Here is a 21,270-nt window from a genome sequence, read left to right as displayed (position 1 = left end):
GGGGCGGTGGGGGGGAGGGGGCTGCCTCCTGGCCACATGTATATACCCTGTGTTTTTCCGTGGGTAAAATAAGGACTCCTGTGGGAAGTGGCCCAGGCTGGGAAGTGCCACTTCATTCTTAGAAGTGCCTCCTCAGGATCTGCGTGCAGCATGTGGGTGATCCTTCTCAGCCATCTGTTTACATTTTTTTTCCCTTAGGGGGACTCCCTTTGCCAATGCTAAAGTCATTTTCTCTTTTTAAGGAATTTTGTTTCAAACAAAAACCATATTTAACGTTAAAACCTTGTCTTGCGCGTGCAGATAGTCACAACTCTCTTTCAAAATGAATTGTGACATGTGTGTGTCCGCCCTCCTTGTGTTTAGAGGTGACCAAACCGAATGCCCTAGTAGGGGCCACGGGCAGGCCACTGAAAATGTGCCCCGATGGCACAGTGATTGTTTTGAATTGAAGCTCCTTGGGAATCGGTCAGTGCAAGGACACTCAGGTCCCCTCTGTCCTTCTGAAAACAGAAGACCAATCTCCCACGTGAAAGGTACCCTCTCTATAGTAAGAACTAACAAGACATCCTTAATACCAGAGACAGGGACTTTAGAGCCGAGAAAGCTTTACAAAAAAACTCTTTTTTTTTTTTTTAACAAATCTACTACCTCAGCCCAAATTCCACTTGAATTCTTTACCAATGAAAATTCTCAAACCTGTCTTCTTTATCCTGTCAGTGCCTCACAGATTTATTGTCTCATTGTCTAAAACGCATAAAAACAGCATTGGTCGTTTGTTTGGGTCTTGATCTCGTTCTTTGGGCTCCATGTGCCCATAATAAAACTTTTGTTTTTCTCTCTTTTTAATCTGTCTTTGTGGAAATTTAATTCTTTCTTTAAAATTCGTTTTAATGTTTATTTATACTTGAGAGAGAGAGAGAGAAGGAGAGAGCGGGAGAACAGAGCGTGAGCAGGGGAGGGGCAGAGAGAGAGGGAGACACAGAATCTGAAGCAGGCTCCAGGCTCTGAGCTGTCAGCACAGAGCCTGACGCAGGGCTTGGACTCCCGAACTGTGATATCATGACCTGAGCCGAAGTCAGACCCTTCACTGACTGAGCCACCCAGGTGCCCCTAAATGGAAATTTAATTCTGAGTCCAGTTAGAAGAACCTAGGACAAAGAAAACTTTCTTCCTCCCCTTCAGTATCCATCAGAAGCTACGAACCAATTCTGCATCTGGGGATAGAAATATTCTCAGAAGTATGAATGTATTGCCTCTTATTTTATCAGGTTGGCTGCTGTTGACTGTATTCAACACGATTTCTTTCTTTTCTTTTTTTTTTTTGCATTTAACTTCTCAAATTATGACTTCATTTTCTAACTGAAAGGTAGTTTAAGATGACTCTATCATTCGTGAGCCAAGGAACACCCTCAGCTTGCCTGTGGTACATATTTAGGACATGACAGAGTTAGGAAAAAACCCAGGTTTTCCTTTGCTCTAGACAGAAGAACAAAAATATGTCAAAAATCTGTTCTGTGCCTGGCATTCTGCATCTGCCTTCTCCCCAGTCTGCCAATCCGAATGACATCCTTATCAGCTGGTGTGGTGCTCTCAGGAGTGAAAAAGTTAGACCAAAAATTTGACGACTGCCCTTTTAAATAACTTTCTAGCTTTTATACATTTTTCTTGATATTTTGATATTAAAATATTGATATTTTCTTGATATTTGATATTAAAAACGAATGATATTTTAGCCAAGAATTGATTTGTGTTTATGTACTTGATGCAATTCAAAATTTTCCACATCATCTAACTCTATTAAAGGGGTGATGATTTTATTTTATTTATGTAAAGAATTCATTCCTGGATCTCAATAAAAACAATACCCAGGTCGACTTACATGGCAGGAATTAAAAAGTTGGGAGAATTGCATTTGTTGTACAAAGAAATGAACATTATTGCTAGTTGCCTTTTTTTACTGATTTTAAAAAGTAAAAGTATTTATTTTTGAGAGAGAGAGAGAGAGAATAAGCAGGGGTGGGCAGAAAGAGAGGGAGACACAGAATCCTAAGCAGGCTCCACGGTCTGAGCTGTCAGCACAGAGCCCGATGTGGGGCTCGAACCCACGAACTGCGAGATCATGACCTGAGCTGAAGTCAGATGCTTAACCAACTAAGCCACCCAGGCACCCCAAAAGTTGCTTCTTTTAAAAGCAAAAGATTGTTTTTATTTTATTATTTCTTTCTTATTTTTTTGAGAGTGAGAGCATGAGCTAGGGAGGGGCAGAGAAGGGGAGAGAGACTTTGAAGCAGTTTCTATGCTCCATGGAGACCCCAACATGGGGCTCGATCCCACAACCCTGGGAACATAACCTGATCCAAAATGAAGAGTCAGACAGTCCACCGACTGAGCCACCCAGGTGCCTCTTAACATAAAGGATTGTTTTTCAATTATCTGGGATGGAGAGGTGAACCATGAGCGATGGAATAGGACAACGTGCTTAAGCACGTTTTGCGTTGGCAGTTTTCTGTCCCTTTGGCACCTATTTTCTGCCTCTGTTCTCTTTCGTATTCATTCTTTCATTATTCAGCCAACACTGACTTCCTGGGTAGGCCAGGTGCTGTGCTAATTTGGGGTTCATAAAACAGGCACATTCCCTGTAGTCAAAGAGTTTATCATCTTACCATGGAGACGATGAACAAAATGTTCATATTTAATTCTTTTATTATTATTTTCATAAGTGCTCCGCAGAATGTGTCCGACACTGTTGATCATATATTCTATAGCCATTCCAACCTCCTTTCCTTCTGCCTCCCGAAAACTATCTCCCCAGTCTCCCTTGCAGTAAGGACCACAATATGATACAGTTATGGTCAGTACGGCCTCGAGGAAGCTCTTGAGAAATGTTTCACCTGCAGCTAGGGGTGATCTACACAAGAAAAAGGCATCCTTTCCCCTTTTCTACCTGGAATGAAGCTGGGTCAGAACATGATGCCTGGAGTTCTGATAGCCACCTTACAACCATAGGATGATGACCCTAAATCAAAAAGTGAACATGCACAGACTGGCTGAGCTGAAAGGGGGAAAGGCTCAGTCTTGAATAATGATTTTGAAGTGTTGCACTGATCCTGGAAGTGATAACTTGCAAATATTTTGTGAGATGAGGTCATTTAACGTCCTTATTGCCGAAACCATTTCCATTGGGTGATCTGTCATTTGCAGCCAAATGCACCCCTATCTGATACAGAAAAGAGTGTGGCACTCAGAGAATGCATACCAGGGAGACCTGAGGTGTTTCAGGTAGGAAAAAAAAAGCACGTACACTTTTTTTTTCTTTTTAAGAAAGGAAGGAATTTTAAGAAATGAGCCCAAGCATGCTCCACACTGTCAGCACAGAGCCTGATGCAGGAATCAATTTCACGAACTGTGAAATCATGACCTAAGGCAAAGTCAAGAGTCATGCTTAACCGGCTGAGGCACCCAGGTGCCCCCAGAACAAAGAAGGAATTTTAAAACCAGAAAGTAATCTGAAAAGATGTTCATTTAAGATGGTGAATTGGAGGGGCGCCTGGGTGGCTTAGTCGGTTAGGCGTCCGACTTACGCTTAGGTCATGATCTCGCGGTTCGTGGGTTCGAGCCCCGCATCGGGCTCTGTGCTGACTGCCAGCTCAGAGCCTGGAGCCTGTTTCAGTCTGTGACTCCCTCTCTCTCTGACCCTCCCCTGCTCACACTGTCTCTCTCTCTCTCCTAGAAATAAATAAAACATTAAAAAAAAAAAAGATGGTGAATTGGAGGTGGGCAAGAATGAATGCAAGATTAAGAAGCCTGCAGTATCTAAGCAAGAGTTGATGGCAGGGGAGATGAAAAAGTGTGATGAAATTGAAGTTATACATATCTATCCACTAAGTAGCCAGGGCTGAATTGCCAGTTATGTGAGGGAGATGAGGACCAAGCAAGTGTCATAATTGACTCTGATTAGTGATGCAGCAACTGAGCGAATGTTCATGTGTAGGCGGCTGGAGATTGCCAGAGGATGAGAAGATTTGAGAGTGAAATATCTTGACTTTAGCGTTGGCTACATTAAATTTGGGATTCCTAGGAAGTTTTCGAGTGAAGATGTCACATAGGCAGTGGGCATATAGATCCAGAGCTAGGAAAAGGGGCCTGGGCTGGAAAAGAATATTGGGAATTCCTGACATGCAGATGTTCTCCAAGGTCCTAGGAGTGGAATGGAAAGTCTTGGGAGGAACTTGGAAGTAAGAGAAGATGTAGAATTTGGCCCTGAGGAAGTTCAGAGTCCATGAAAGCTGAGGTTGGAATGGGTGGGGAGATAGGAAAACATCAGGAAAGAGGGGTGCTAACATAATACTCTTTGAGAGAAGAAGGAATGTTCATGCCTGTCATCCTTTGTGTTGAAGCTTAAATGTAACCTCCTTAAAGAAAAGATCCCAGACTTACCAGGTGGACTGGCATCTCCCCATTATTCTTTCTCAGACCCTGTCCCCTTCCTGTAAGTTCTCATCATGACTGGTAATTATGATTGCTCATACATTAACTTTCCCTGCCTCTAGAGCAGAAGATGTATGGTGATTGGACTATGTTATTTTTACATGCCACTATACTCCCAGTGCTTAGCAAGAATTCACTAAGCAACGGGGCGCCTGGGTGGCTTATTTGGTTAAGCGTCCGACTTTCGCTTGGGTCGTGATCTCGCGGTTCGTGGGTTCGAGCCCCGCGTCGGGCTCTGTGCTGACTGCCAGCTCAGAGCCTGGAGTCTGTTTCAGTCTGTGACTCCCTCTCTCTCTGACCCTCCCCTGCTCATGCTGTCTCTCTCTCTCCTAGAAAAAAAAAAAAAAGAATTCACTAAGCAAGGATGAAATTAAAATCCACTGCTTAAACAAATTAAAAACCCTCAAAAATATTTGCTATCTTGTCAGCAATAAGTAGGAGTTCCCAATTTCTCCCCAACCCCAAATCATTCCTCTTAAGAGCTCTGAGATACCAATGATGAACATGGCAGTTGATGAGTTTTATCGCCTAGGTCCTAACACAAGGCTTGAGCGTGCCTCCAGCAGTAATTGATGAATAGCGATTTTAATTTGGACTTACTTCGCCAGTTAATGGAAGGGGATAACTCTAGTTAAAAGAAAGCAAATTACTTAGTGAATGTACTTCTGTTAAGGGAAAAACTAATTCCTTAATTTGTACCCTCCGAGCCCTGACATTCACAATGCTGTTTTCCTGAGTGACTGGCTGTGCATTTTTAATGTCCTGTATTAGTAAAGAAAACAGCTTCCGAAAGAAAGCAGGGCTGCTGCTCTTGGAATTGTACTGTCACTAATCACCTTTGCATCATTGGGATAAAAAGAAAATCAGACTTAAAAAAACACCCCTGTGATTATAAATAGGTTGACATCAGATGTAAATGCTGGCACTACATGGATGTTTTGGATCAAAGGCAATTTTGATGCTTTGATCTAAAAGAAAAGGCAATATATTCTAAGAATCAGTTGCATAGATGGAGAAAAATCTCCATATTGGCTTTTTGATTTTTAGTGTTTATTAGAAGGACTTTTTAGTTTAAGGGAGAAAAAACCCTAACAGATATATGAGAATGAGAAACATGCCAATCAGGTGAATTTTTGAATGTAGGATTTTCCTCTCCGTTTCTACCTACCATTATCAACTGATATTAACTCACAGGGATTTCCTGTTTCACCAAACAATTTAAGGGGTACTTTTTTTTTCTTTTTTAGTTTATTGTCAAGTTGGCTGCCATATAACACCCAGTGTTCATCCCAACAAGCGCTCTCCTCCATGTCCATCACCCCCCTCCCCTCTCCTGCACCCCCATCAGCCCTCAGTTTGTTCTCAGCATTCAAGAGTCTCTCATGGTTTGCCTCCCTCCCTCTCCCCAACTATTTTTCCCCTTCCCCTCCCCCATGGTCCTCTGTTAAGTTCCTCCTGTTCCACACATGAGTGAAAACATATGGTATCTGCCCTTCTTTGCCTGACTTATTTTGCTCAGCATAACACCCTCAAGTTTCATCCATGTTGGTACAAATGGCCAGATTTCATTGTTTCTCATAGCCATGTGGTATTCCATTGTATAGATACACCACATCTTCTTGATCCATTCGTCAGTTGATGGACACTTAGGCTCTTTCCATGACTCGGCTATTGTTGAGAGTGATGCTATGAACATTGGGGTACATGTGCCCCTATGCATCAGCACTCCTGTATCCCTTGGGTAAATTCCTAGCAGTGCTATTTCTGGGTCATAGGGGAGGTCTATTGTTAATTTTTTGAGGAACCTCCACACTGTTTTCCAGAAGGGCTGCACTGTTTACATTCCCACCAACAGGTTGGGGGGGGGGCACTTTTTAAAAAATTTAATTGTTTTTTGAAAGACTAGGTTGGTCCTGTGGACTTTTTTATTATGTCTGTTTTTATAGCTTCTGTTTATTTCAGAAGCAATTTGTATATAGACAAAGCAGAAAATTCAGATATGGAGAAAAATGAAAAAGAGACAACAGAGATAACTGACGATGTCCATTTATATATTTTCTTTTGCATATATTCATTTAAATGAATATACAAATACATAGGTACATATACCTAATCTAAAAACATTATAACTGGGTACACCCAGCAGTACGCCTGGGTGGCTTAGTTGGTTAAGCATCTGACTTTTGATTTTGGCTCAGGTCATGATCCCCATGAACTCACGATTGTGAGATCAAGACCTGCATTGGGCTGCATAGGATTCTCTCTCTCTCCCTCTCCCTCGACCCCTACCCAGTTCATGTGCACACACACTCTCTCAAAAAAATAAAAATTATAACGTATTTTGCTTTTAGCATACTATTTTCATTTAACCAAATGCTTTTTATTTAACCAATATGCATTCTATATATTTTAGACAGCTGCATAGTATTCTCTCAGTCTGTTATATTATAATTAACTTGACCATCTCATTATTGCTGACCAGTTAGGTTGTTTAAGTATATGTGCTGCTGAAGCAAGCACTCAATTAGATTGTTTCAATGTTTGGATATTAGAGATTGGGCTGCCTCTTTGAGGGCTAAATCTTTGTGTATATCCTATATTCTTTCTTTATAATAAATTCCCCAAAGTAGAAGAGCCATGATGATCTTTCATGTTGCTTTTTTATACTTTCGTCCTAATTTTCCTTCTAAAATATTGCTTACCTTCTCACTAGTAGAGTATGAGTGTAGGTGTGTGTGCGCATGCATGTGTGTTAACTTCTGACATCACAGGGGTTTTTAGCTTTGTCAATTTAGCAGGTAAGCCATGTGTATAACCACACGTATATATTTTCCTACTAATGTTATCTATTATCTATTAGGGCTCTTTGCTAGACAGAGATATTGACATGCAACTGTGGACTATAAGTAGTTTTCAAATGTGAGGCTAGTGAGTTTGCAATTCCTTTCTTCATTCTCGAGGAAGATCAGAATCCTCCTCTATTCTTTAGGAGAATAGTTACTCTCTTTATACTCGTTAGGGGAACCAGCGATACTTTTAGGAGAAGGAGTAGCAGGAAGAAGAGGACAGGAGATTATTCAATACACACTCACCGAATGTATATTATGGGCCTGGTCCTGCGATGCAAAGAGAAAACAAGAAAAAGGAGCCCAATGTCCTCTCCCAACACGCACCCTCCCCCAACCCCCCTGCCCCGGAGAAGGCAGAGAGGTTTCACTGGAATATTACACCTGAGAAATATGTTCCCTTTAAGCCCCATTTAGGTTTTTATTCTGAGTGGGAACTGATACTACAGATGATAATTATTATAAGCCATTTTTTAAACAAAATCGTGCAGGAAAAGAAAGAAGGAAGGGAAGGTAGATTTATTAGAGAAACTAGAACACACCATGCTTGCTTTTGTGTGGATTTCTTTGTCAGCCCCTTGTTTTTCTTCATGGAGTTCCTATGGAAGTGGCATGAGATGGTTTGAAAATACTGAACAATCTGATCACCAAAGAAATTCTTATTTTCACGCCAGAGAAAACTCACACTTCCCCTACACACACACATTGTAAGCTTCTTTGGAATGACAGCCTCCTAAGTAATGTGGCAGAAAAAGGGGAAGGTAGGTGTTTAAAACTGATTAGAAAAAAGAAGCATTTTGCTTGTAGGAGAGATCAGTTTCCTGTGCTTGATGCTGCCAAAATTATTCTCCATGTCTTAGATGTTCTTACATGATCAGGGAAAATTTTTAGAGTTTTCAGCAAGGTTGAGATTGCCTAAAACTGGCAGAACCCGTCAAATTCATGGTTGCTAAATAGCCCTTTCCTTTTTAAATTCTTGGCTTTTAAAAATTGTGATAAACAGAAGTTGATTTTCTTTTCACGAGGCTTTTGGAACTGTGTGCGTGTGCTTTTATACATGTGTGCATCACATCCAACATAAAAAAGGCTCACGTGGTGTCCATCAGTCATGACAAACACCTTTATCATGTCTGCTTTCCTTTTTTACAAGGATCTAATGATTAATGTTAAAGTTGCACATATTCAAAATCCATTATGTCTTTTTTCGCCGAGGAAACCAGTAATATTGGGCTTTAGGGTTTATGTGTTGGTACTACATTTGTCACTAATTTTAACAGAGGATTTGTGCTTTGAGATCTATGCTCCATGTAGCCTAATATATTAATTCCTTTGTGAACTGTGGCTCCAAGGGATAAGTTATTGCATAATTGTGGTTCTACTACCTGATTTTGACCGATAGTTACCAACTTGTCATAAATGGGCACAGGTCCCAATGCAGCGCCTTTTCCATGGTGTTTGCAGTCAGTATATAGCAGACTGAGCTGCTAGAGGGCAGAAGGGATCGTGTTCATTGCTATAGTCCCACTGCTTAGTACAAAGCTTGCCATTCAGTGCTCAGTGAAATGCTTCCTGAAGCGAACTTATTTTGTATCCTTTTCCAATACCATCAAATGGTAGTGTGTTTGAAATCTGTTACCCGCGGTGTAAAGTAGTATGTCCTTTATCATCACCACCTGATCTCTTCCAAGTCTTAAAATGTGTCCCTTCCTGCCCGTATGTTGCAATTTTGACGGGATGTAAAAGTTGTTTGTCTTATCCATATGGTTTGATATATCCATTACCTCCTCACATCCCCTTTCATGTTGGCACTTAAAAAAAAAAAGTCCTTACTCGAAACTGTGCCAACATTTGGCCTTTTATCTACATGCCTCAGAGACCAATAATAAATCAGTGACTCATGCTTTCCTTTTTCAGAAACCATATTGTCTTTCCCCTAGGAAGTTATTTTTGTTTTACTGTCTAATGATGCTGTTCTTTATTGGCGACTGGACAAGTGGAAGAGATACTTGCTTTTCTAAGGCTCCCTGGGTCCTCTCTTGACCCCTTCTAATGAACAAAATGACATTCACAATCTGCCTGTTTGCAGTGTTGGATCCAGTATCTTGGCCAACAGCTTCCCAATTTCATCCTTGAGTTCCTTCAGACCTTTGGGTGACTGCCACCTGGTCCTACTGATTAAGCTACATTAATTTTGTCAGTTTGACTTAGATGAGTTGGGGTGTTGGCCTCTATTGGATTTAATATCTCCTGCCTGTCTATTTCTGGAGAAGTCTCAGAGTGTGGGAATCTCTCTGATATCCTTCCAGGTAAAGATTTTGTTCTTCATAACAGCCATCGCATTTCAGTAGGGGACCCCAACCTTTGCTTCTCTGCCGATCATCACAGAAGACCTTCAGATTTGCTAAGAAATGATAAAAACTGGGGGCAGGAGGGGGGAGAAATTCTACGCTTGTGTCCTAGCAGTTGAAAATATCCCCGAAAGAGGATTGTATTTACAGATTGCTTTTTTTCTTTTTCCTATCCTACCTTGTAACAAAACTAATCAGGGTCTCATCATATGGGAGGGTTCTATAAGCTATAATCTAAGAAAAAGGAAACACATAGGCACAAAAGGAAATGCGGAATGAAGCTAATGGAAGAATTTTTGCCATAATTAGCATGCTAGACCTGCCTCAGGTGGATAAAATTTGGTTTTAACATTTTTAAAGGATTCCAAGCATCTGTCATTTTTTTTTTGCCTTTTTTTTTTTTTAATGAACTCACTGCAACAAGCTTTCTCTTCTATTTCCACTCCCTGGTATGACATGGGAGGCCCTTTTGACTTCTTGGGAAAAAAAATTGTTCCGTTTGTTTTCTTTTGCACAATTCTGATTGTCGTATATGTTGTTTTCAAGAAAGAGTTCTGAAAGAAACTGAAAGTTCTGAAAACCTACCTGACATTCTGAATTAGTCTTTCCAGCTTTGCTGTTTCAAGGACAGAAAATTTCAGGGAGTTAATGTTCTTCTGGGGTCTTCTTCCCTGGCAATGCCCAACAGAATTATTCTGATTTTGTAGAAACTCAGGGGTGGTGAATGTAGCTTTATTCTACGTTGGTTTTAGTAATTATATTTAAAACCTAATTTGTAGGAAAATTGTTAATGGTATATAATAAAGAAATTAATTGTAGAATTAATTAATTTCCCTTTATAGAAAAAGAGAAATTCTGTAAGTCACCATATCTTTAAATTCAAGGTGTACATAACTCATGTATGCAACCACTTATGCATATACATTCACACGGAAAATATACCTGCCCTTCAGCCATTAGGATATTGATAAAAAATTATAATTTAAGGAGTTTTGTTAATTGGAAAAATTATTCCATATCTTCTCTGGTAGTCCATTCTAAGGGCTTTTTTGGGAGAGTGGAAGATGTTGGTCTTTTTTTCCTTTTTAAAGATTTTTAAAAAAATTTATTTATTTTGAGAGAGAGAGAGAGAGAAAATGCACATGAGTGGGGGAGTTGCAGAGTGAGAGGAGAGAGAATCATAGTTGGAAGGCCAATACAGGGCTTGAACTCAGGAGCATGAGATCAAGACTTGAGCTGACATGAAGAATTAGTTGCTTACCGAATTAGTCAGTCAAAGGAAGACAAATATCATAGGACTTCACTCATGTGAGGACTTTAAGATACGAAACAGATGAGCATAAGGGAAGGGAAGCAAAAATAATATAAAAACAGGAAAGGGGACAAAAACATGAGACTTAAATATTGAGAACAAACAGAGGGTCACTGGAGGGTTTGGGAGGGGGGTTAGGCTAAATGGGCAAGGGGCATTAAGGAATCTACTCCTAAAATCATTGTTGCACTATATGCTAACTAACTTGGATGTAAACCAAAAAAAAATTAATAATTAAAAGAATTGGTTGCTTAAGCGACTGAGACACACAGGCACCCCAGTCTTTTTTTCAGTTAATTATTATGAAATATAAGAAAAATATAAAAATTTGCATAAAATGTAAATAAACAGCTCAATTTATTGTTATAAAAAAAAGTCAGGTAGTTCTCATACAAAGAAATTCAAAGAACATAACTTGAAACCCAGAAATCCCCCATGTGTTCTTTCTGGTTATCAACTTTCTTGCTTTGTTTTTAGTTCTGCTCTGTAGGCTGGACCCTCAAATAATATAGTTTACTTTTATCTTTCCAAAGGAGTCATACAGTATATATATTTTTTGGCTTGGCTTTGTGTTGTTGCTCAGATTTGCCTTATGGCTGTAAGATTCATCTATGTTTTGACACAATCTGATGATTATTTACATTCACTGTTGTATCGTGTTCCATATGATTATAGCACAATTTGTTTATCTTTTTTCCAGCGATGGACACTTGGCTTATTCCAGTTCGGGCCTTTTACAAAACTTGGCTTTGAACATTATTGTGCACATATCTTCATTGCTTGCTATATCTCCAAGGTTCCATCCGGCCTAATTTTCCTTCTTCTTAAAGACTTTACTTAGGAATTTCTTAGTGGATCCAAAGGTAGCATATTCTGTTAGGCTTTCCTTCTTTGAAAATGGCTTTATTTCATTGTTTTCTGGAGGTAGAATTCTGACAGTAATTTTCTTTTAGTGCTTTAATGATTTTTTTTTTCCTTTTTCCTTTTCTGTGTTAGAAAGTTAACTGTCATTTTTTGGATGACAAAATTACTTTTTAGTTTGGCTTCTTTAAGATTTTCAAGTTTTCTTTAATTGTCTGTTGCTTATCTCTGGTGTTGTAAATATGGATTTTATTTGGTTTATCTTGTTTTGGCTTTATTGGGCTTATTATATCTGTAGACTTATGCATTTCAAAATTTTGAAAACTATCCACTTAATTATTAACTCCCTCCTTTACTCTCTCTTTCTGACAGTCCAATTAAATGTATTTTAGATCTTCTCACTGTTTCTTACTCTATTTTGTATGTTTCATAATTTTGTCTTTCCATGCTTTGCTATGGATAATTTTTTTATTTAAAAAAACTTTTAATGTTTTATTTATTTCTGAGAAAGAGAGAGAGAGGGACAGTGTGAGCAGTGGAGGGTCAGAGAGAGAGAGAGAGAGAGAGAGAGATACAGAATCTGAAGCAGGTTCCAGGCTCTGAGCTAGCTGTCAGTACAGAGCCTGACACGGGGCTTGTACTCAACGAACATTAAGATCATGACCTGAGCTGAAGTCGGACACTTAACCGAATGAGCCACCCAGGCGCCCCTGCTATGGATAATTTTGATAACTTATATTGAAATTCATGAATTCTGTCTTCAGCTTTATCTAATCCAGTTTTATTATTTTAATTGAGCCTTTTTCATATATACAATACTTCTAGGTTCTTGATGACATTTGTAAGATCAGCCCTTATCTCCATGAACATTGTACACCTAGATTTATAATCTGCCTCTGTAACTCTGATATCTAAATTCCCTTGAGTGATATTCTCATTGATTCTTGGCTCTCTATCTAGAGAGACGCCTTATAATGTTTGACAGTTTACTGAATATTATACCTTTAGGAATAATTTAAAATCTGGAGTGGAGTTATCTTCCTTGAGAGAAGATTTTATTTTAATTCTTCTCGGCATCTGGGAGAATTAGCAGTCCAGGACCAAGGCTTGAAGGTTTTTTTGATCTCCACAGTATATACCCTGTACCACTATTTCAGGGTGGAGACCTCTGAATCTTAAACAAGAGAAAAGATTCCTTTACTGCCCTTAGTGACCCTGAACACCTTTGAACTCTGCTTCCTGAAGTATTTGGAGTGCCTGTTGGTGATGTGTGGTGGTGGTGCAACAGGTTTCCACACATGGTGGCCACTATCTCTGTCCCCTCACTTCTACCCTTCTGGCTCCTGTCTTAGCTGTCCCCTCAGTCTTACAATGTCCCTGGTGTAGACATTTCTGGCTGAACTTCTTGAGCTCCGTTCCTGTCCTTGGACCTTCCAGAAGTTTATTTCTGTCTCATATAGATCTGTGATGCTTTTCATTAGATGCAGTTTTTATGTTTTGTTTCAGTATATTTTGTTTTCTACAGTAGGAGTATTTCCGGTTCATCTAGTCTTTTGTCATTAGAATTTAGCTTTTTAATAGTCAGCTGCTATTCAGCTCCACCAGTGGGAATAAGCATTTGTTAGTTTATTCATCCTTTCATTCAACCCACAAAAATGTGCTGCCTCCTATGTGTTACCTCCTAAGGGACCTCAAAGGCTATTACGAGAAACAAATTTTAAGCAAATAGCTAACATAGAACACAGAATGTATGTAATAGAGTGATGTAATGGAGTAAAAAGCAGGTGTTTAGGGAATGCAGATCAGGTAAGAGAACACCCCTGCTGAAAAGGCTGGTCTAGAAAAGTTCATTGCAGCAGACATGACTTAACAGTTATTGGTATTTCCTTTCCATTTTGAAAGCAATTAAATCAGGATAGCATAGTCAAGCATAATGAGGAACATAAAAATTACTTGTAACCTGCTAGCCAAAGTTAAATCATTTAAAATTTTTTGATAGATGAAATTATGTGTTACTGTATATTAAAAGATTAATATATTTTGCTTCTATAACCAGGTCTCCCTTTCTTTGTCCATCCCACCCCTTTCTTTGATATAAGAAACAGAGGTAGTTAGGCTTTTTGAGTCTTAAGAATATTTGTTTCTTTAAGGATGGTTACCATTATCATGGAAGCAGCTAATTTGGCATCTGAAGTCCAGCTCAGAAGTACACATTTATGAACTTCTGTTTATGTTTTAAGAAGATTCTCTTCCATTGAAAAATTTATAATATCTCTTCTCCCATCCCATCCAAACACTTCTTGAGTCCTAGCCACTTCTGTTATCAGTGACTCTGTTGGAAATACAGGAAGCTAAACCTGCTGGTGTTACCATCTTCTTCAACTGGGCGATGTTGGTATTTGGAAATCTCATTTAACTATCTGTTCTTTTGATACTCTATTGACAACATTTTGTGATCCCCATTGCCTATTCACCTATAGAAAAACGTTGTCAGTGAAACCACTTTTATAAGAGCAAGTTATCCCATTGGAAACATCAGAGGAAACCCAATGTGGTACAAAGCCTATGTATCAAGGAGGGGAAATGGGAACTTGTCCCGGGAAAAACAGAGTCTTTAAAACATAAGGAATTGCAGAATTCTATCAGTGCATAAACTGGAGAGGAAAGGTATAAAATGTTAATTTCACCTGTTTATTCTTCCAAATGGATTTTGGAAACCCTTTTTTAATATAAATACCTTCCAGTGGGATTTTATTTAGGATTTATATTAAACCTATGGATTAATTTGAGATTTAACATCTTTGCAAAAGTTTAGCCTTTCCATCTAGGAACATGGTACATCTCTCCATTTAATCAAATTTCTTTTATTTCACACAAAGATTCTTTTTTAAATTCTTATTATGGAAAATTTCAAAGATCTACAAGAGCAGAGATGAACCCCTGTGTACTGTCTGCATGACATTAAGAAGGATCAATTCGTGGCTAATGTAGCTTCATACTCCATCCTTCCTACTCTTTCCTGTTTAGTTGGAAAAAAAGACTTCGGACATTATATCATAGAATTTTGATGGATTTTCTCACAGAGGACTTGGATATGTTTTACTATTAATGTTATTCATACATTTGTATATTTGTTATTATTATATATAAAATTAAAAAATCTTCTAACTGCAAATGCTGCTATAAAGGGAAACTTAAGTATTTATTTATTACTACTTTACCATATTTCTTATTACTTCTGGAAGATTTAAAGTTATTTTCGTATATTTTCTACATATATTATTATATCAGTATATAACTGTAATTTTGCTTTCTTTCTAATATGTAAGCTTCATATCAGTTATCAGCAATTATAATGTACTGATAGAATTTCCAAAAATATATTCAGTAATATCAGTAAATAGAAGACATTTTTGTCTTCTTTGTGATTTTGTTAAAGATGTCTTAAATATGCATTTTTTTATAAATCCTCTTGAGAAATAATTTAAAAATGAGTATTGAATTTTACTATTTTCTTTTTTATTATCTAATAAGGTAGTTCTATCATTTTACTCCTTAAACAAAATCAAATGTGCCTTAATAGATTTTCTACATTACCTCATTAATTTGCCTCATTTTATTCTAGTAATTTGCTTTAATGTGTTGATGGATTTGTATATTTGAATTTTAACTTTTGTCGACATATGATTGATCTACTCTGTGTGTGTGTGTGTGTGTGTGAGAGAGAGAGAGAGAGAGAGAGAGAGAGAAATCTTGGTTGGATTGTATTTTTGAGTGGATTTTAAACTGTCTTCATTTTAGAATAATTACGATAACACATTCATTTTTTAGAAATGTTCAGAAAAGTCAATCATAAAACTGCTCAGAAATTTTGAGGGAGATAATCCTTTGATCTAATGTGAATTTTTTCATTTTCATTGAACTACTAAGAATTCCCTGCTCTCCTGATCAATTTCAAGAACTTACATTTTTAAAAACAATTACTGCATTTTATTGACATTTTCAAATATGTTAGCAGAATATATACCATCCCTTTACTTGTATCATTTTTATTTAATTTTTGCCTTATATTCTTGCCTGGAATCTTAAATTTAAAATTTTTTCCCCTGATTTAGTGTATCTTCTCTCCATAAGGAATGACTAATTGCATTTAGTTTTTTATTCACGTATTTATTAAATTTGATTATTTACTTAATTGGTATACATTTTCTCCTGCTTCTTTACATTTCTGTTCTGCAAGAGTATTATTTTACATTTGAGGGCGATTTTGGTTCAGTTCCTTAAGTTTTGGAGTGTTCTCATTTAAATTATTTTCTAATGGATCCATGATAACAGCTTGATAACAGTTGATTTACTCTTCTCACCAGGAATGATTTGTGAAAGAGATTTTAACCTCCCAAGTACTTAAGCTATGTTATGGAATTCTGATTTGTTTTACTACAGTCAGGCAATGGCCAAAATGAAAGCAGAGATCAAGAGTGACAAATATTTACCTTTTCAGCTTCAAAAGTTACTCTTTTTTCTCTTAGCTTTTGAGAACAAGAGTGAGTGAGAGAGAGAGAGAGAGAAAGAGAGAGAGATCATGAGCTGGGGAGAGAGGAAGGAGGGGAGGGAGAATCTTAATCGTACACTCAGTGTGGAGCCTGTTGTGGGGCTCCATCCCACAATCCCAGCGTCATGACCTGAGCTGAAACCAAGAGTTGGACACCTAACCAACTGAGCCACCCAAGCGCCCTTCAAAAGTTATTCTTACAAGGATGTCTTGTCACCCAGAATCCACTTTTAGTTTGTACTTTCTTTCCCAAGTAGATAAACAGTTTGAGGTGGGGAGAAAAGTGTTTGAAGAGGAACCAAGTATTAAATATGAGTATGTAAGCCCCCGAGGACCAAGGAAGAATAGAACTTCCCTGTAAATACAGGATATATAGAGGACTTTCTTCTCTTGGCTCAAGTTCTAGGTGGGGCTTAGAGAGTTGCGACGCCTTTTCTCTCCTCTATTCCTCATGTCAGTCTGGAAAGCAGAAATTAAATAGACTTGATGGCGGGGGCGGGGTATATTAAGGTATAAGAGTGACTGAGATAGCCCACTATAAGTTTCAGAGTATCTGGCAAGGAACTCATCCAGAAGGGACTAAAAATAAAGAAGAATGCACAAGGGAGTCTGGAAATAAGGGCAAGAAGTGAGAAGCATGACTGTGAGGCCATGGCTGGTCTTTGGATGGAAGCAGAAACATGGAGAGATCATCTGGGGGTAAGCTCAGGATGGGACAGGTGGTCAGCACAAGGACAGCAGTGACCGCACTAAGGAATCAGATGTGCGCTCCCCAGCTTCAGGAGAGGGTTGCCAGATTTAGCAAATGAAAATCAGGATGCTCGGTTACGTTTGACTCTCAGATAAACAACAGATAATATTTTAGTATAAGTATATCCCAAATATTGCATGGGATATTCTTTTACTGAAGATTGTGGTTGTTATGAATTTACATGAAGTTTTTACAGAATTCATATTTAGTAGGATGTTTTGTTTTCTTTCTAGCAACCCTCCTCAGTGGCATTTGTGAATATCCCAATAATGTTGAACTAACAGCAAGAGGAAGAAAACTCTCAGAGGGAGACATAAAGTTGGAATGGTCTGAGAAATCACTTAGAATCTTGAGGTTTTCTGGAAGTGGGACCATATTAAATGCTTTGCATTAGAAAGAAATGTAGCTCCATATCAGAAATGTTTTCTGTTAAAGAATAAGTAAATTACCATTTTTATGCATCCAAAGTAATGTAATTTTGAGATTCATAACCATGTTATTTGTTTTTGAGTCCATGTGACAGGTAAAATACAGTACTTCATAGTATGATGTTTCTATCTCTGTCTAATTAAGAAAGCTCAGTGTTAATTCCATATTCCTAGTCTTCTCCACCTCTGATCCAATAGCTAGGACGAGGGTGGGGAGTGGTGTGATGTGATATCTCTAAGGGTGAGAAAGGAAGTAAGGGGTCATTATGGACTGAACAGAGAGCCTAAATTGTATCTATGATAAATGTCTTCCATCTCTTCCTGTGACAACTTACTAATGGATTGTTGAACTTTAAACCTGGTCCCGAAACAGAAAAGAAACATGGAAGATGGATTGTATCTTCTCCATTTCCGGCTCTGCAGAAGTTGTCAGAAACAAGTTCATTGCTTCTTTTTCATAAAGCTACTCTCTCCCTAGTACATTTCATTATGCCCTTGTCATGGAATAGCACATGTCACTATTATATGTCCTTTGGATCTTATCTTGACATATTATTCCTCTGTTTTATTACCAGTTTTAGACAGCACCACAGTGCAGATTAAACCTCGACATCAGTTACAGAAATACCAATGCATTCACTTAGAGGACTGTCAGAATCTTTCTGCCCTTTCAATATCCACCTTGCCAGAGATGTAGTGAAATGCAGTGAAATACAGAGCTTTTTTTCAGAGCTAGTGAGAACCAGGAATTTATATATAATAAGGACAAGATTGTTATCTACTTGTGAGGTAGCAACAGCAAGCGTTAGAAGGTTAGTTGCTCTAAGTTTTCTTTCCGATTATGAAAGTCATGGGGGCCCCCTTCACTTCAAGGGTTCAGTTGAGATCCAAGAGGAAAATCACCAGGGCTGTGGAGTTCTTAACTGTTTCCTTATTTTGACAAGATTGTGACTGGGGAAATGGCTCACTCATGATTGGTGGGGAAGTTAATTTCATGGAGCCATGAGTCTTAAGTGTACTCTAGAGCCTGGTATTGGTTTTACAGTTTAGAGTGAACTAATGTGAACCCACGGGGTTTCTCTTCCTCTGTGTGGGATCCCCCCGCAATCCCTCTCTTGCTGCAGGCATTCGTGAGAAAGGCCATCACTTATATTCAAGGCATTTATCATAATTATTTAGAATAAAAAATGACATTCATCAGTGCCAGCTAGATGAGATCATGGGGAAGACATATCATCTCTTATCACTGTGCCAATTTTATGGGCTGTGTGAAGCAGGGGAGAAGGAACATAGCTGTGGTTTATTTTAGGTCATTGTGGACCTGGGGCCCTGTCCCTGTCAGCCCCCCCTTCTAGAGGGTACGATGAGCAGTGTTAGGTTTGAGGGCTCTGATAGGCTATGGGGCAGGAGCAGGGGGGAAGCCTTCACCTCATGACACTGTATGTTTACTGTTATTCCCTGATGTCTGACAAATTCTAAGTAGTTAGAAATGGCAAATGTGTGGAGTAAAGCACGGCAATGTCCTGGCAGTGACAAGTGTCTGAGACTGAGGAGGGACATGTTGAAAGATGGGGCTAGGGAACAATCTCAGGTTTGGAGGGCTTTGGCCATCACGTTAAGGATACATTTATTTTCTCACAGGCATGTGGTTCCCTGTATGTGGAAACCACTCTCTTCTCTGCTGCCCTGAGTCCCATTTATTCTCTCGCAACATTCTGCTCAAGCAACAACTTTCGCAGGGGGACTTCTTGCTTTCCTGTCTGTTTTACAGGTCTCTTCTCTAGCCAAGCATTTGTTCAGCATGTATTGTCAAGTCCTCTGTGATCTGACCATTAGCCTGTCACCCACACGGAACTGTGGGCTCCATAACTGTACTCCTGCCTCATAGAGGCCTGGGCAAGTGTGATGGACAGAGGGGTGAGCAGATAAACTTAACCTCCATAGTAGTCCCCAAGGTAGGGACTGTCACTCTGGCCACTGGACACATTAGGCAACTGAGTACAGAAAGCATAAATATCATGCCCAAGGGTACCAAGCTCATAGGGGATGGCACTGGGATTCGAAACCAGTCAGGCTCACTCCACAGTCCATGGTTTTAATCACACAGCTTCTATGTTCCCCAATCGAGGTGACAGGTAATGGATCAGCCTGTGTTCCTCAATCGAGGTGACGGGCAATGGATCAGCCTCATATCGTGCCTGAAACTGTGATTTCTTAAAGCCACAATGATATATAGAAATAGAAAATATTGATTTGGGAAGATAAGACTTGGGTGTTTAATCCTCTTATAAGCAATACAAAGTGAAATAGGATTGCTAATGATTTTGCTTATTCTAACTCTGTTCACCTGACCAGGCAGGCTGGTTAAGCTCACCTGTAAATCACTTCCTAACTCTGTTTGGTACCCAGAATTGGCAGGTAGGTTTTTCTCATTTACTTTTTCTCTTTCAGACTAGGGTTCTGTAGATAGAGTCATTCTCCTCTAGGATTTGCAGTCACTGCTGTTCTAAATACCCTGGTCCAATACCCTTCGAGACATTTACAGTTTATCAAACAAGGGTTTGGTTTGGAAAATACAGTTCTCATACCTAGAGACAAATTGAGCCAGAGAATCCTGGAAGTCATCTCCTCTCCCTGCTTCTGACCCACCAGAGAGCCCTTCTCTTTGCTTTCCATCCCTCACTCCTTTCCTACTCTTTGACCAGTTGTAGCTTTTACTTGCTGTTTGCATATGAGCTTCCAGTTTGATATTGATAGCTCTTCCTGCTGCATTATTTCAGCAAAGACCTATTATAAATGACAAAGTAGAACCTTAAAATAAAATAGAAAATGAACCCAGATATAGCTAGTTTTATCACAGACTATTTTTTTTCTTCTTCTTGGGGTGTTGGGGAAACAAAAGAAATTGTAAATTGTAAGCCAATATGATTCTGGATCATCAAATGCCTTTCCTTCTGGAAGTTGCAGAAAATATTTCTCCAAACCAAAAAGGAAAATAAACCAGGGCAATTTTAATTTATTTTAAATTAAATATTCATTCTTTGTTACAAAGCAGATTAAAAACTTGCCTCAATGAAGATGAAAGATGATGGATTTGAGCCTTCATATAAATGTTTAACTCTTTATACCTTTACAAATTTGGAAATGGTTGCCTTATTGAGTGTATCTCCTCATTGGTTATATCTTAAAACAAGGGTCTGAAAATTATGGCCCTTGGGCTAAATCCAGCTTGACACCTGTTTTTATAAATAAAGTTTTCTTGGCACATAACCCTACCCATTGATATTAGTACCCTATATGGCTACTTTTGTGCTACAACTGCTGAAGTTGAGTAGTTGTGGCAGAGATTGTGTCTGAACCAAGAAGGTCCTTTACAGAAATTGTTTGTTGCCCCCTGTTTTAGAACATCCAAAAGAGAGGGCTCTGCCTTCCTTAATGTCTGAGACCACAGTCTGAACTAGGAAATTCTGGGATGAAATACAATTTCCCAGTGGGAAAATACATTTATAGACCTTGAAACTCAATAAGACCTGTGTTCAAATTCCGCCTTTGTTTAGGTCTACCCTGCATGCCTTAGACATGTTGCTTAACTTTTCTGAACCTCAATTGTGTTATTTGTAAAACGGAGACAATTTTTCTATGGTGAAGAACAACTATACCATTACATGGGGTAATGTTCCAAAG

At 38.8% G+C, this 21,270-nt stretch overlaps 1 protein-coding gene across 1 annotated transcript in view; it reads left to right on the top strand.

Annotated features, from left to right (window-relative positions):
- Positions 1-21,270, top strand: part of GADL1 (glutamate decarboxylase like 1) — a 139,522-nt gene that overhangs the window by 31,503 nt on the left and 86,749 nt on the right. The gene's annotated exons all lie outside the window — the stretch shown is intronic.

This window comes from Crocuta crocuta, unplaced genomic scaffold (genome assembly GCF_008692635.1).
Source record: "Crocuta crocuta isolate KB4526 unplaced genomic scaffold, BGI_CrCroc_1.0 scaffold253, whole genome shotgun sequence".
In the NCBI taxonomy this organism is placed as follows: Eukaryota; Metazoa; Chordata; class Mammalia; order Carnivora; family Hyaenidae; genus Crocuta; species Crocuta crocuta.
This window is presented reverse-complemented; position numbering and strand designations above follow the sequence as displayed.